The sequence below is a fragment of the Solea senegalensis genome, linkage group LG3, assembly GCF_019176455.1.
Source record: "Solea senegalensis isolate Sse05_10M linkage group LG3, IFAPA_SoseM_1, whole genome shotgun sequence".
NCBI classification, from domain to species: domain Eukaryota; kingdom Metazoa; phylum Chordata; class Actinopteri; order Pleuronectiformes; family Soleidae; genus Solea; species Solea senegalensis.
In genome coordinates this window covers 8,782,673-8,797,152 of record NC_058023.1, presented here as the reverse complement: position 1 = coordinate 8,797,152, position 14,480 = coordinate 8,782,673, and the positions used below count along the sequence as shown (strand labels likewise).

The following is a 14,480-nucleotide window of genomic DNA, read 5'->3' as shown; positions in this document are numbered from 1 at the left end:
CAAAAACGTAATCTAAAGACAGTTTTGCTGACATCGAGGCAATAAGCTCAAGTTTTGGAACATTTCACGTGGTGCGCAATGTGTTTCACTTAACTGCACAGATCAACACCCTCTCAAGGCAAGGAACTCACATTTCCACTGCTCCACATCGCTCTGTTATTTTTATAATGTATGAGAAATCATATTCACTTTAGCCTGACGTGACCTGTGTGAGGACATGCATAAAATACCTCCTGGCAAACTATATTCTAGCTCCCGGCTCTCCCCCCAACATCCACACTGATGCCTCAATATTTCTGTTATTTATTTGTGGAGATGAAGCATTGAGAGAGAGAGAGAGAGAGAGAGAGAGAGAGAGAGAGAGAGAGAGAGAGAGAGAGAGAGAGAGGGAGCGTGGATGAAGAGCCTATAGAGATTAGGGTGAGCCTTTCACTGCCCAGTAAAGTGAAGGGTCAATACTGGTCGTCTGTAAGCAGCTTATTGCAGTGTGGGATACTTTCTGGTAACGTACAGTACACACACACACATGTGCACCGCGAGCCTTAAACTGACCCGCACATGAATGAGTGGCAACACACTGTAACACTCATTCATGTAATCTACTGCGCCAATGTGCAAATCCTCATGTAACAGGCCCTGAACCAGAAATGCACGAGGCATGGAGGAGATTATAGCATCATCATACTGGTGGGGATGTGTTATGTAATGGAAATGATGACTTCACATGCACAGACAAAAAAACACACACTATTTGAGTCTACAAAAATTCACCATTACTTCGTCCTCTCTTTCACGCTCTCTCTTTTTCTCTTTTTCTTTTTATCACCGTGCCATAATTGTCCTATTTCCAGTCATCATTAGCCGTATTACTGCATTGGCCACATCTATTGAAGCACCTCTGTAGCTTTTGTTGCCTTTCCTGCCGCTAAACCGCTGCCAATAAAGCAATTTGAATTCAAAAGTATGGGCGTTAAGTGTCCCGAGGCAAGCGGCGGATAATTACGGCAGCGGCACAGAGTCTATAGGCTGATGACGCTCAAACGGAAAGGGGGCTTGTCCACGTAATAATAAAAGTTTCTTCTTCCGAGGGGACGATGTAGTCCAGCTTGGAGGGGAAAGTGCGTGATGAAAACAGATTTGTCTTCCTTCAGAAGGGTAATTGCGAGCATGTCTGTACTAGCGTCTGTAATAGCTCATTGTCTTCTCTCAGCACAGTGTGTTAAGCCTTAATATATTGTTGCCTGCGTTCCGCTCGGTATGGACTTTGTTGTGTGTGTGTGTGTGTGTGTGTGTGTGTCTGCGTATGCGTGCTCTCGAAGGGAAGTGGGCAGCAGCACGATGTGTGCTCTAATTAAACCACGGAGAGTCTCGAGGCCGGCCTGCTTTGACTGCACACAGGGGTGAGACACACACACACAGAGACACTCACTCACTCGCACCACAGCATCAAACATTTAACCCTCATCCACTGAAATGGACAAATCATGGAGATTGCGAGGTCAATTTGAAGCAAGAGTGGGAGAAAAAGAGATGGGAGATGTAAGTCGTTGTAAAAATAATGAAAGCGCTCGACAGACGGATTTATGAATGTGAGCATTGTTTGATTTTAGCTTCTCAAATGTGAACTTTTTTTTTATTTCCTTGCGTGTCTTGCTCCTCAGTTGTGAGGGCCCTCGAGAGGACACTGTATGGAGGAGTCTCAATGAGTTTCGTGGCATTTTATTGAATACAAAGAACAGGATGTGATGTGTCAGCACAAAATAGTGGAGTTTTGATCCGCCCGCAAAAGAACAGAAGAGATGAAAACCACACCCACCTACCACATTACTTGGAATTCCCAGTAAAATTATGCAACTCCCATAAATAACATTTTTTATTTTACAGTTTTTATTTTAATTAACAAAAAAAAAAAAAGGGCTAAATACCAATTTTGGCCACTACGATGACAGTAAATGAAATATAATTAGTTTGAGAACAAATACATTTGAGGTTTGTTTTTGCTTTACTGTTTATTTTTAGTATTACTATGGCAGTTTTTCTTAAAATAGACTATCACCAGAGTCAACAGGCCTCCACTTGTCCTTGTATGTGTGAGTGGAGGGACCTCCAGGATTCTGGGGCGTGCATCTGAGTGTTAAATTGCTAATTGGCACAATTAGAAGACCTAATTGGTCCAGCTTTGCAGCGAGCAGTGGGAGAGCTCAGGTGATTGATGAAGTAGAGGAGGTGAAACGATGGGGGGACGGATGAGAGTCGAGCGCGGCAACATCATCACATCAGAGGCATTCATCAGAGTGCGTGTGGTACTTGAAATGCAGTCGGGACACACTACAGCATCGCATCACTTATATATACCATGATATACTATCACACTGTGAGTCGTGTCATCAGAAGAAGGTTTCCTCCCCCAACCCCAGGAGGCGGGGAGAAGAAGGGGGGTGTGAGGACCACACAGGTCGTTCTAAGGCACCTGCCCTTCATCTCCCGCCCTTCTCTCGATGGGTATTCCTCATCTGAATGTACACCCCGGAAAAACCTCTCAAGGGCAATACAATTCAGAAGAAAAAAAAGGATTTTTCCAGATTTTCGCCCAGCCTGTTTACTCCATGCACACCGTAGCTTCAGGGCTATGACTTTGCACCATCCAGGGTGAGTAGAAAAAGGTGCACAACAGGAAAATGATTCCTATAACTCAACGTTATTCAAAGCCAGTAAATACCAGGGCTTTTAAGAGACTGTTTTTTTTTTATCTACTGCAGTGACCAGTGAAATGTTTGCTGTCACGCTTCATAACCGGAGGCTAAAACCACCAACCTTCTGCCCTTTTCTACCCACTCTGTCAGTGTCTACCATGTATTCATCTAAGTATAAGCAGGGATTTGTTGACCTAACTGAATCCTGGTTGTTAACTAATTCCAATAGCTGTATTATTATTATTATTATTAATTTTCAACGGCCATGTTAAACCAGTGTTAAACCGCAGCGTTAACCTTTGCTGAGTACACTCTGTGCCAAAATCTGCTGCAAAGAGACGGAGAAACGGTAGAAATCCAACAGTAAATGCTGAGCATATAGCAGGAATGGGCGGCTAAATATTTGACACCGAGGTGCAGAGGAGAGCGGAATGACTGATCTGTCAGGAGCTGGTTAAACACTGCGACATCAGACACAAAAAGAACTCTCTTAGCAGTGAGGGGAAACATGCCGCGGCTGAACGTCACGGCCGCTCACAAGCTCGGAAAGATAATGCATGTTTACATTGCGGTGTACAATACGGGAGTGGGTAAACAAGCCGCATCATATTTCCTCTCAGAGGACGGCAAATACCAAGACAGTGACTGCATGGAGTTTGGTTAAAAACAGACCAGTGTGAGAGTTCCACTTCTTGACCTTGTTCAGCCACAAACTGAACATCTTTTTTTATTTCTTGATCACTTTATTGACAGAAGCCAAGTCAAGGTAAAAAAAAACTAAACAAAACAATAATAATAATAATATTGAACTGATAATAAGCACTGAGAAAGTGAAGACTATATACACGAGTGTGCAAGGGGGAGAAATCTGACAAGACAGGTGAAACTCATGAGACACAAGTGAACCACATGCAGGCATGATGTAAAGAAAAGGGGAACACACACACACACACACACACGGAGAAATGTACAAAATAATAACACAGCGAGTAAAACAAGAAACAATCCACAAGGGAAATATACAAGAAAGTAAATCAAAAACCAACAAACTTCCCGAGGCACAGTGCAACCGAAAGTCCAGAGCTCAGGAAAACACAACAGAGAGTCCAAAATATAGGATTTTAAATGTCCAAACGCTGTGTGTCCAACAGTCGTGCGGATTCTGAACTATCTGTAAGAAATACTCCACGACATATTGCATGTAAGGGACTGAATGATTAGCAGATTACCAGTTCTTTTTATGTTGCTAAATCTGATTATTGTTTAGAGTGAACTGTGCAAAGTGAGTCAGTGAGGTTTAGGAATTCTTTACTGGGCAAGTGCTTCCCCGTTTGCAGTCTTCATGCTAAGCTATGACCTAAAAAGAATCATTTTCATCATTCATTATCAAAAGTATTTCTATCCGGAACAGAGCATGAATGACCCCGTTCAACCCATTAATCGATAAGCGATGCCTTTGGTAACTGTGGTGGTGTGTGGTTAATCACGCGGGCTTGGATTCATTTGTCCAGCTGTGTGCAGCTGTGGAAAAAAAAGACACTCCCCTCCAGGGCCAGTGCCGTGACAAACGGGGTCGCCAACACAAATGAGAGGCGTTTCACCTATTGATGAACGTACAAGAGAGTAAAGCAGGTAAAAGCTGAACGTTTCCTTACAGTAGCACTGATCGAGAGGCGCCGCGGGGGGAATGTGCGCGCAACATTTTCCAGTAATAGACTCTTTTAATTACATTGCATTATTCTCTGTAGGTGTTGCTATCATGCCTTCTTCTCACATTACGTGTGGCTACTGTTCCCCCTCATCAATTGCAATCGATCGAACCCGAAACCTAATTGCACAAATGATAAGTTACCCTCATTTTCCAGAGCTCCACTTCAAAACTAACGGCAGACTTTGATGCATAGCCACGAGGAGCGAGGCTTTCTCGCTGCTCATGTTATGGAAAGAATGACATAGAGCGCCGATGATTTCATGTTTCTCAACAGCAAGTCGACTTCATTATGTTTAATTTGCTCTGAGGGGAGTTGGGGGGACACTTTGATGTGCTGTGACAGAGGTTTCCTGCAGTTAAGCTGCTGCTAATCTTCCATGCGAGGGCCGTGTCTGTTTGTGCTGGATGAAGTGAGATCAGCGAGGGCGATTGTAACTGTGCCTCATCTCGAAGAAGAGAAGCACTTGTCTAATTCCAGCGGATCACTTGTTGTACAGTAGTTGACTCATGTCTACATCAGAAAAGGAACCGCTACTGTAAGACTGTATGTTTGATAGTTCTCTTTTTGATCAATGCCTTAGAACGCTGGTGACTTTGAGAGCTGTTCTGTGCCTTTGGTTTGAAAGACAAATATGGCACAAATTAATTTCAAAGTTTTACACAGCAGTGCTCAGCTCTGGTACTGCGATTTAAAGTCGCTGTGAGTGAAATATTTATGTTCAAACTACACTAAGTACATTCAAACTGTGGTGTGTCCCTTTTAAATAAGAACAAATGTCTTTTACATTGAAACCATTGTCATAGTAGTGGGGAAAAAATGCTGCTCTACAACACTGTAGCTGTATGTGCATTAGCTACCGTAGCTGCTGTATGTGCATTAGCTACCGTAGCAGCTGTATGTGCATTAGCTACCGTAGATGCTGTATGTGCATTAGCTACCACAGCTGCTGTATGTGCATTAGCTACTGCAGCTGCTGTATGTGCATTAGCTACTGTAGATGCTGCATGTGCATTAGCTACTGCAGCTGCTGTATGTGCATTAGCTACCGTAGATGCTGCATGTGCATTAGCTACCGCAGCTGCTGTATGTGCATTAGCTACCGTAGCTGCTGTATGTGCATTAGCTACCGTAGATGCTGTATGTGCCTTAGCTACTGCATCTGCTGTATGTGCATTAGCTACCGCAGCTGCTGTATGTGCATCAGCTACCGTAGATGCTGTACGTGCATCAGCTACCGTAGCTGCTGTACGTGCATCAGCTACCGTAGCTGCTGTATGTGCATCAGCTACCGCAGCTGCTGTACGAGCATTAGCTACCGTAGCTGCTGTATGTGCATTAGCTACCGCAGCTGCTGTATGTGCATTAGCTACCGCAGCTGCTGTATGTGCATTAGCTACTGTAGATGCTGCATGTGCATTAGCTACTGCAGCTGCTGTATGTGCATTAGCTACCGTAGATGCTGCGCATGTGCATTAGCTACGCGAGCTGCTGTATGTGCATTAGCTACGTAGCTGCTGTATGTGCATTAGCTACCGTAGATGCTGTATGTGCATTAGCTACCGCGGCTGCTGTATGTGCATTAACTGCACGCAGCTGCTGTATATGCATCAGCTACCGCGAGCTGCTGTCACGTGCATCAGCACGCGGCTGCATTGCATCAGCTAGCTGCTGTCGCGTGCATCAGCTACGTAGCTGCTGCGTGCATCAGCTACTATTTAGCTACCGTAGCTGCTGTATGAGCTTGCTATGTGCATTAGCTACGCAGCTGCTGTATGTGCATTAACTACTGTAGATGCTGCGTATTACGTGCTTCTGCAGCTGCTGTATGTGCATTAGCTACCGCTGCATGTGCATTAGCTGCATGCATTAGCTACGTAGCTGCTGTATGTGCATACCTACCGTAGATGCTGTATGTGCGTAGCTGCTGCTGTATGTGCATTAGCTACCGCAGCTGCTGTATGTGCATCAGCTACCGTAGATGCTGTATGTGCATCAGCTACCGTAGCTGCTGTACGTGCATCAGCTACCGCAGCTGCTGTATGTGCATCAGCTACCGTAGCTGCTGTACGTGCATCAGCTACCGCAGCTGCTGTACGAGCATTAGCTACCGTAGCTGCTGTATATGCATTAGCTACCGCAGCTGCTGTATGTGCATTAGCTACCGCAGCTGCTGTATTTGCCTCAGCTACCGTAGCTGCTGTATTTGCATCAGCTACCATAGCTGCTGTATTTGCATCAGCTACCGTAGCTGCTGTATGTGCATTAGCTACCGTAGCTGCTGTAGGCTATGTGCATTAGCTACGGTAGTTACTGTATGTGCATTAGCACAAAATAAAACTTTTCCCAGTTTTCCAGTAGTGGCCCGAGATCACATTCTCAGAATCAACTCGACTGCCATTCTACCACATACATCAGACCCCAGAACAATCTAGATCCCTGAAAAACCAATCCCGCCCAATGCTACTCCAACACCAGCGCAGAATCACCCGCTCAGACCTCGCCTGTAATTGCTTGCCGCCTCTCCCATAGTTGTGTGTTGCCAGTTAGTGCATCAGTACATCGGGTTCGACCTAATGACGGATAATAACCTGACCTCAGCGGGCTGAGGGTGCAGGCTAATAGCTGGATTTCATTGTGTTTAGGTGCTGCATGGACAAAGTCAAGTTACTGTCTGACAGAGACAGAAAGCAGAGATGGAGACTTAATAAAGTGGCTATATACATTATATAACATTATAATTAGGTTGTTGGAGTTCCTCTGTATATCTGCGATGTCAGTGTGCGCTTTTATCTGTGTGGCAGCAGTTTGATGCGCTGATTGTTGAGGGGAAGGGTAGAGTGGATGCTGAGTGGTTCAACAGAAAAGGAGAGGTTTCTTCTTTGCAGATGCCACATTATTGCCAGTAGATGGGATGAAATCGAGTGTGTGTGTGTGTGTGTGTGTTTGCCGTGCTGCTGACAGCCTCTGTGTGGACTCTGAATAGAAAAGAGCTGAGAGGCATGTCAGTGCTTGCTCTGGCTCCTGTCAATCCCTCTTTTATTTTTCATGTCTCCATCTTTCTAGGATGTTGGCACAAATTACAGATGAAGTGTTACGGTAACCAAACGTAATGCACTTCCTCCTTGTCCTTCTGTCTAACTGTAAACGCTGGTGCTAAGTACTGCGTTGTAATTAAGTGCTACGGCTTGTAGCACACATTATTATCCCTTCCAAATAAACAATATGCATTAATCATATAGAAGTCAATTCAGTTAATCCGCCTACATTATTTAAGAAAACAGAGGATATTCTTAATGTGGAATTATATATTTTGCAGAAAGGAGACTTCAAAACTCCTCTTAAACAATTAAGCTGTTTGTAAAGGAGTCATGATGATGCATTTACAACTGACCCACAACCAGCTGTTTAAAAAAACACCGACATCATGGTAGACACGTGCAGCCCTAACTCTGGTTCTGGTCACATGACAGCAGAGGCGAACACCTCTTTACAACATGTCGTACACTTGATATTTATGAATTGTTTACACAACATATGGGCTTTGTTACTGGCACTGGGTTTATATGTGCATATGTGCTTCATCCATTCACACTGATGTATTAACACGGTAAGCAAAGCCCTTAAAGTATAAATCAAAGGCTTACTCTAAAAGTCTTTGCACGCCGGACGTTTATTTGAATTATTCACACGTTTGAAGTACGTGACGTGATGTGATGTAAAAAAAAGGACCAAGTTTTTGTTCCCATTGTTGGACAAAGTGCTCCCAACATGGACACGGCCAACATCATCACATCACCATTACTTTATCAACATGAGTAACTCTTGGATATAAACAAAATTCTACAAAACTTTTCTGCCGCATAGGACAAAAAAAGATCCTGTATGGATACGTATTGCTTTCCCATTCAGCCTTTTCTAACCGAACACATTGTGCATTGTCCTCACTCCATGCCCAGACTCGATTCACTCCTCATAGACTGGTCTGACAATGGAGCAAGGGAGGAGAATGGGCTGATGAATGCCAGCTACAGTACAGACACACTTGGAGGATGCACAGTGACAGAGGGACGAGGAAAGTCTTGGGACTGTCCGTAAACCTGTTAACAACACACATCAGAGATAGTCGTGGTGCGACTATGACGTGTGCATATGTGTGTGTGTGTGTGTTTGGATTGGGGGGCTGCTGAGGTTGCAGACCACCGGAGCACAAAATTGGAAACAATGTGTCAGCAAGAGTTAAAAGCAAATATTTACAGGGCTTTAATTTGCATTGGGAGCAGTGAGTTCCGGCGCGGGTCAGTGCGTCTACGGCAGAGTGGAGGAACACGCAGGGGCACGAGTGGTAATTAGACAGACAGTGGCAGATTAATCACAGGCTGACAGTGCAGCCTCGTCGCCACACACAAACACATTCACTCGCTATAGGCAGCCCCATCACTTAGTCTGGCTCGTCGCGCAAAATGCTCTGGACGTTTTTCCCTCTCACTCGCAGAAGAGGGAGTGCATCCAGCTCTGGCGAGCATACCTTATTTTCTCTCTCACTTGCTGCTACTTTTAAAATAAACACACACAAACACACACACTCGTAAAGAGTAGTTTCCCCCCTCTGTCGTAGTCCCCGTCTCAACTACAAATCACCAGCTTTGCACTTCCCTGCAGATCATCCTGCAGATGGGACGGAGCACTGTCCTGAGCTCGTCCTCAATGAAACGTGGAGAGGGGCGGGACATAACGCTGTCACATTAGACACGTTCCATATATCATTAATATTTTACCGTCTTCTCAGTGGTTTTGACCTTGGACCACACCACTTTAGTTTATACCACAGTATGGGAGCAACACGACCAGTTTTATACCTGTTGAGAATTCCTCACAGTGATGATTAAATTGGGTTGAAACGGGCCCTTTTTTTATCAGGGACAAAAGTTAAACTTCGTCTCATTCAAACACCATGAAACACCGAGTTTGAAACGACACCCTGAGGTCTACTGAGCAGAATTTAATAAATACAGCGATCTTATAAAGTCAAACAACTGTCTTTAACATTCAGGACCTTTGAAGCAATTGATTTGCGACGGTTATTGTGATTTAAGAGCCCTCTTTTCTATACTTTTGGCTGCAGTTTATTACAGCAGCGTGGTCAGTGAAGACCATTTACTGTAAAATGGTGAAATCCATTGATCATGATCTCCATTAACATTAGGCCATTAGCTGTCGCTTAAAGCTGCTCGCTGACGAGCAGAGGGGAAGTTGGATCTGGTTTACAGTCAGACAGGGACTTGTGAACTTACGGAGAGAAAACTCTTTCTATGAAAATATTGAATGCGTGTACAGTGGCATACAGTTGCTAACTTGTGATTGAAGATCCAGACTCCAGAGGAAATATATTAAGTTGTACATATTCAGTTTCAGACTTCATTATTTTCAATGGGAATGTTGTCATTTTTCTAACAGATATTGTGATTTTGATTTGGTTTGCAATTAATTTCTGAAGGTAGGCTTGAGTTGAATAATTGTTTCTATCATTAGAGCAGGAAGATAATATGGCCAAAAGGTTACCACATTAGACTGATTGTTGCTCTGTGAAAGTTGAAGTAAATTGTGGGTTTGAAATGTTTATACAGAAGAAAAAAAAACAACAACTCTGCATCAGATATGCTGCAAAACACAAATTCTAAATTGCCTTTGTGATTTGTGGTGCGTTGTTTTACATTGCGATTTATTCAATACTTGAAAACAATTAATCATTCAACCCAGCTATGGTGTGTCACTGTAGGTGAGCAAAAAACACAGAGCCTCACTTGGATATTAATATCATTGCTATTCCTTTGTGTGACAAGACTCCTGCTGTGCAGCTAAGCATTATTCAAAACTACAGATCTTCATTACATTTTCACTGGCTTTAACTCTTATAATTGACAATGTCGTACCATATTTCTGTGTTGTATTGAGAAAATGAAACTCCTGCAACACGTACGCAGTATACATACACAGAAAAATAGTACAGTATATGAGACGGTCATTTACATTGACACAACAGCGACACCCAAACAAGTAACCCATTAACAATCCATGCAGCTCTGAAGCTCATGATGTGCACCGAGTGCTGTATAGTTGGCACTAGTGTGGATCCGAGTGAAGACGCCAACTATGTAGTAAAAGCAGCATAATGGCAGTCAACTGAGGACATGACACTAAGAAATGTCATTTGACTGATAATGACCAGCCATAAACCTCCAGTGAAAGGGATATCCATAAATATAAATGCCACAGAGAGCGAGAATGAGGAAGAGGAAGGCTTGTCGAGCTGTCACCAGGTTCGACGTGTCGCTGACGGATGGCCAGTGAGACACGCGAGCAGCTGACATCTGCAACCCAAAACATGAGGACGCCTCAGCGATAGGGACGTGATGAAATATACAAGGTTTCCTGAACGCATTCTTACCAGCAGAGGTGATGAAATTTACAAGGATCCTTGAATGCACCTTGTATCATATTAGCCGCTCCAAGATTCCTGAAAGGACAACCCTGGGTCCACAAGTTCTCTTTCAACATTTATTTCAGAAACTCACTCATTGACTCATGTTTCAGGAAAAAAAAATCTATAATTTAAGGTTTTCTTTCAGCATTTTTTTTGTCACCACAGACACAAAAACAAAAACCCCAGAACAAAGCCACACTGAGAGCCAAGAGGAGCTGATTGGCTTAACCGGGATTGTGTGAACTCATCTGACAATGGTTTGAATGTAACAGACATTTATTTATACTGTATTGAAAAGTTACACAAAAAGTGTGCATTTGCACTGTATCCTTCAAAGGATACTTGCCAAGACGCAGAAAAACAATAAATATTGATAGAGAGGACACAGAAAAGAAAATCCCCCAGATTATAAACTGCATTATTTTATTCCTTTCTTCTCCCCATATATTACCGTTTTCCCTCCCTTCTCGCGTCCGTTGGCTATTAACACGAGCAATGAATATTCATCCAGTGCTTTAATCTATAGCTGAGCTCATTTAGAGGAGGTGTGTTTGTTTTACAACATGGAGGACAGCTCGAGAAGGTAGATGCGCTCATAAATGCACCGTACATGAGCGGCAAGACAATAAAGAGTGTGGTCAGGCGTGTTTTGACGAGTATGTTGATGTTTGCATTCTGAGCGTATGCTAAAGCCTGAGAGAAATTACAATGAAATAGTAAAAAGTTGCTATAAAAACTAAAAGCCAGTTCCAAATATACACAAATATGCACTGGAAGAGACATCGCATGCAAAGACATGGTATCCATTCATGCAGAAGACATGCACATGCTCTGCAAAAACAACAGGGCAACTAATGTTTATTTTTATTATCAATTCATCTGCCAATTGGGTTCTCCATTCAATGAATAACGAGTTGATTTGTCCATAAAATGTAAGAAAATGCTGAAAAAATGTTGATAAACCCGAATATTTACATTTTAAAAAAGAGACACCAACAGATTAGATAATTATTAAAATAACTGGTGAGCGAGTTTGTGGTCGATTAACCAGAGTAATGGCTCTATTGGATTCAGAGGTCATGATAATTTTCCAAGGTCGATTTGAAATACTTTTCAAGCATTTTTAATGTCCACTGTTAAGTTTTTGCAGCACCTTGTAACTGTGGTGAATAAAAAAACATACTCAAAATGAAAAAAACTGCTATTTGCTACAATGTCAATGGAATTTTTAGGCACTTAATCCGAAATTCAAGCACGTTTCAAGCCTTGAAAACACAACACTAAACTATTGGTATCATTCCAGCTATTTCTACATTTCTGTGTGTAGGTGGTGAAAGAAGTGTGGACTTTAATACCTGCAGGTCTGAGTGACTGAATGAGGTCTGCTGATTTGGACTGGCAGCAGTGAACAGACAGACTCCTGCAGCTCTTCAGCCACTGCAGGAGAAAAATAACTTTCGCTCTCTCCCTGCTTCTCCTCTTTCCACGCTTTTCTTCCTCCTCCTCCTCCTCCTCCTCCCCCTTCAGTTGACGCTTTCTCGCTCTACGCTTGCATCTCAGACAGTTTGTCTTTTTCTGCTGTGCTACAGCTCCTATAATCTGATCCTCCTCCCTCCATCCTCCTTTCTTCACCCCTCCCACCCCAACGCTGCTTGTGTACTTCAATGCGCGTGTGTACGAGAGTCTAAAGTGTGTTTGAGGTGTCACAGCAGCGCGGTGTGCCACAGCGGGGTGTCGAACACTTCTGCCTCTCTCTCTCTCTCTCTCTCCCTCTCTCCACTTGTCACTCTTTCCTCGCTCACGCCTTTGCCAATTGGGTCCCAAGCAAATAATAAGGTGCCAGTGGAGAACGGTGGTGACTGAGATGTGAGCAGAGGGAGGCAGCCTGAGAGAGGCAGACGGGTCACACTCCATCCTTGGGGACGTGCGTGTGTGTGAGCACATGATGGTGATGAGAGATGAGTGTTGCTGGTGCGATAAAGTGTTTTGCACATCTGTACATACATGTGTGCATTTGCCTCTCATTTAAGCTTCCGCACGCGGAAAACAGGAGACGCGGCGTGAAAGTAAAGTAGGTTACGCTCGTTTCTTTTTTCTTTTCTTACCATTTCCCCGGTGTCTCAGTTTTCGCTGCCTCTCACTCTTCCTCTCCTCTGCTCACTCGGCACAGCAGCATGAAAAATGAATAAGACAGCGGCAGCTCGTTTGATCCTTTCTCTCAGCCTGCGCTATAATTTGAGACGGGAGGGGCGCGATGGGCAAACGTAAACCCACTTTTAAAAAGATGACGCCAACCCTAATGTGGCGACATGTCTCCAGTTCAGTTGCCTTCCTGCCTTCACTTTACCCCTCACTCTCTTTTCCTTTCTCCCCCGAGTACAGTTTTCACCAAGATATATCCCCACGCTCAATACTCATCTACTTTTCACCTAAATCATGGCGTCTGTGTGTGTGTGTGTGTATTGTGAGTCCCTTTTTAGTGTGTGGGCAAGGCAGCAACAGCCCTCCGACCACAAGGAGAGGACAAATCCTTCGCTCATAAACCCATAATCTTTATAGCTCCCAAGAAGAATGATTGCCCTTTCAGGCCAACAGTAGGAGCAACCAAGGACTGTGAAATACGATTCCCAAATTTGATTGCTCGGTCGAAATTGACGGCTGAGTTACACCGCTAAATATTTAGTCTGATGTAAGATCTAAGCTCAATCCGTCACTCTAACTTCGGAGCATATGCTAGCTTTGCAGACTTGGGCAGCATCGAGTGTAACGTGCGACTTCTAATTAGAAACAAATGTCTCTTACACTGAGGTCATTGTCAGATAAGTACAGCACTCTGCGTTTGTCACTGTGTAGCCGTGTTTGGATTGGTCGTATTGCCAGGCAACATTCCCACTCTGCACGCAGGAAGTGATTTTTTTATGCCAAAGCAGATGAATTGCACTGGTAAAGTGCAAAAGCTGCAAACGGGTCGGAAGTGCGACAGCAAAACACATACGGCGCGCCGACTCACGAGTGGATTCTACTGCATGTATTGAGAGTTATGTTCCGTGTTACCACAGCGCTCTGTGAACCTACACACATATAGACAGCAGAGATATACTCCCGCTATCCCAGTCTGCACTGCATCTTTAAGTGCAATGTCTTCTTGACCCAGTTTTAGGGACAACAGTTGTCAGAAACACCAAATGACAACGCTGAAGTCGATGAGTGATCCTAGATTATGGCTGCTGGCCTCTTGGAGGCTCTGTAATTAATTACAGGAGCCAGTAATAATTAGGACTGGGCACCGGCAAGTGGTTGCAACAGAATTTGAAAAACTGGCAGCTGATTCGGTGTCTGTGTCCGGCCTCTGAGCCCTGTGGGGCACGGCCATGCCACGCTAGCACCTGCTCCCAAACTGTGGTATCTAACAGCTTTCAGCGTGTGTGTGCATTGGGTTGCTGGCATCAGAGCTGGGTGACATGGGTTGTTAGGCGAGGGAGGGAAGATGGGCACAGTTTGCACTGACAGGGTGGTTGATTAACAACAATGCGTCAGCGTCAGCCACTATCCTCTCAGGCTTAGTGAACTGTGGAACTGTGATTCAGCCGTGAT

The 14,480-nt window shown here is 44.0% G+C and overlaps 1 protein-coding gene across 3 annotated transcripts in view; it reads right to left on the bottom strand.

The window, feature by feature from the left end:
- The window catches only part of nlgn2a (neuroligin 2a), a 166,399-nt gene that overhangs the window by 101,951 nt on the left and 49,968 nt on the right, over positions 1–14,480 (bottom strand). The window lies entirely within an intron of this gene.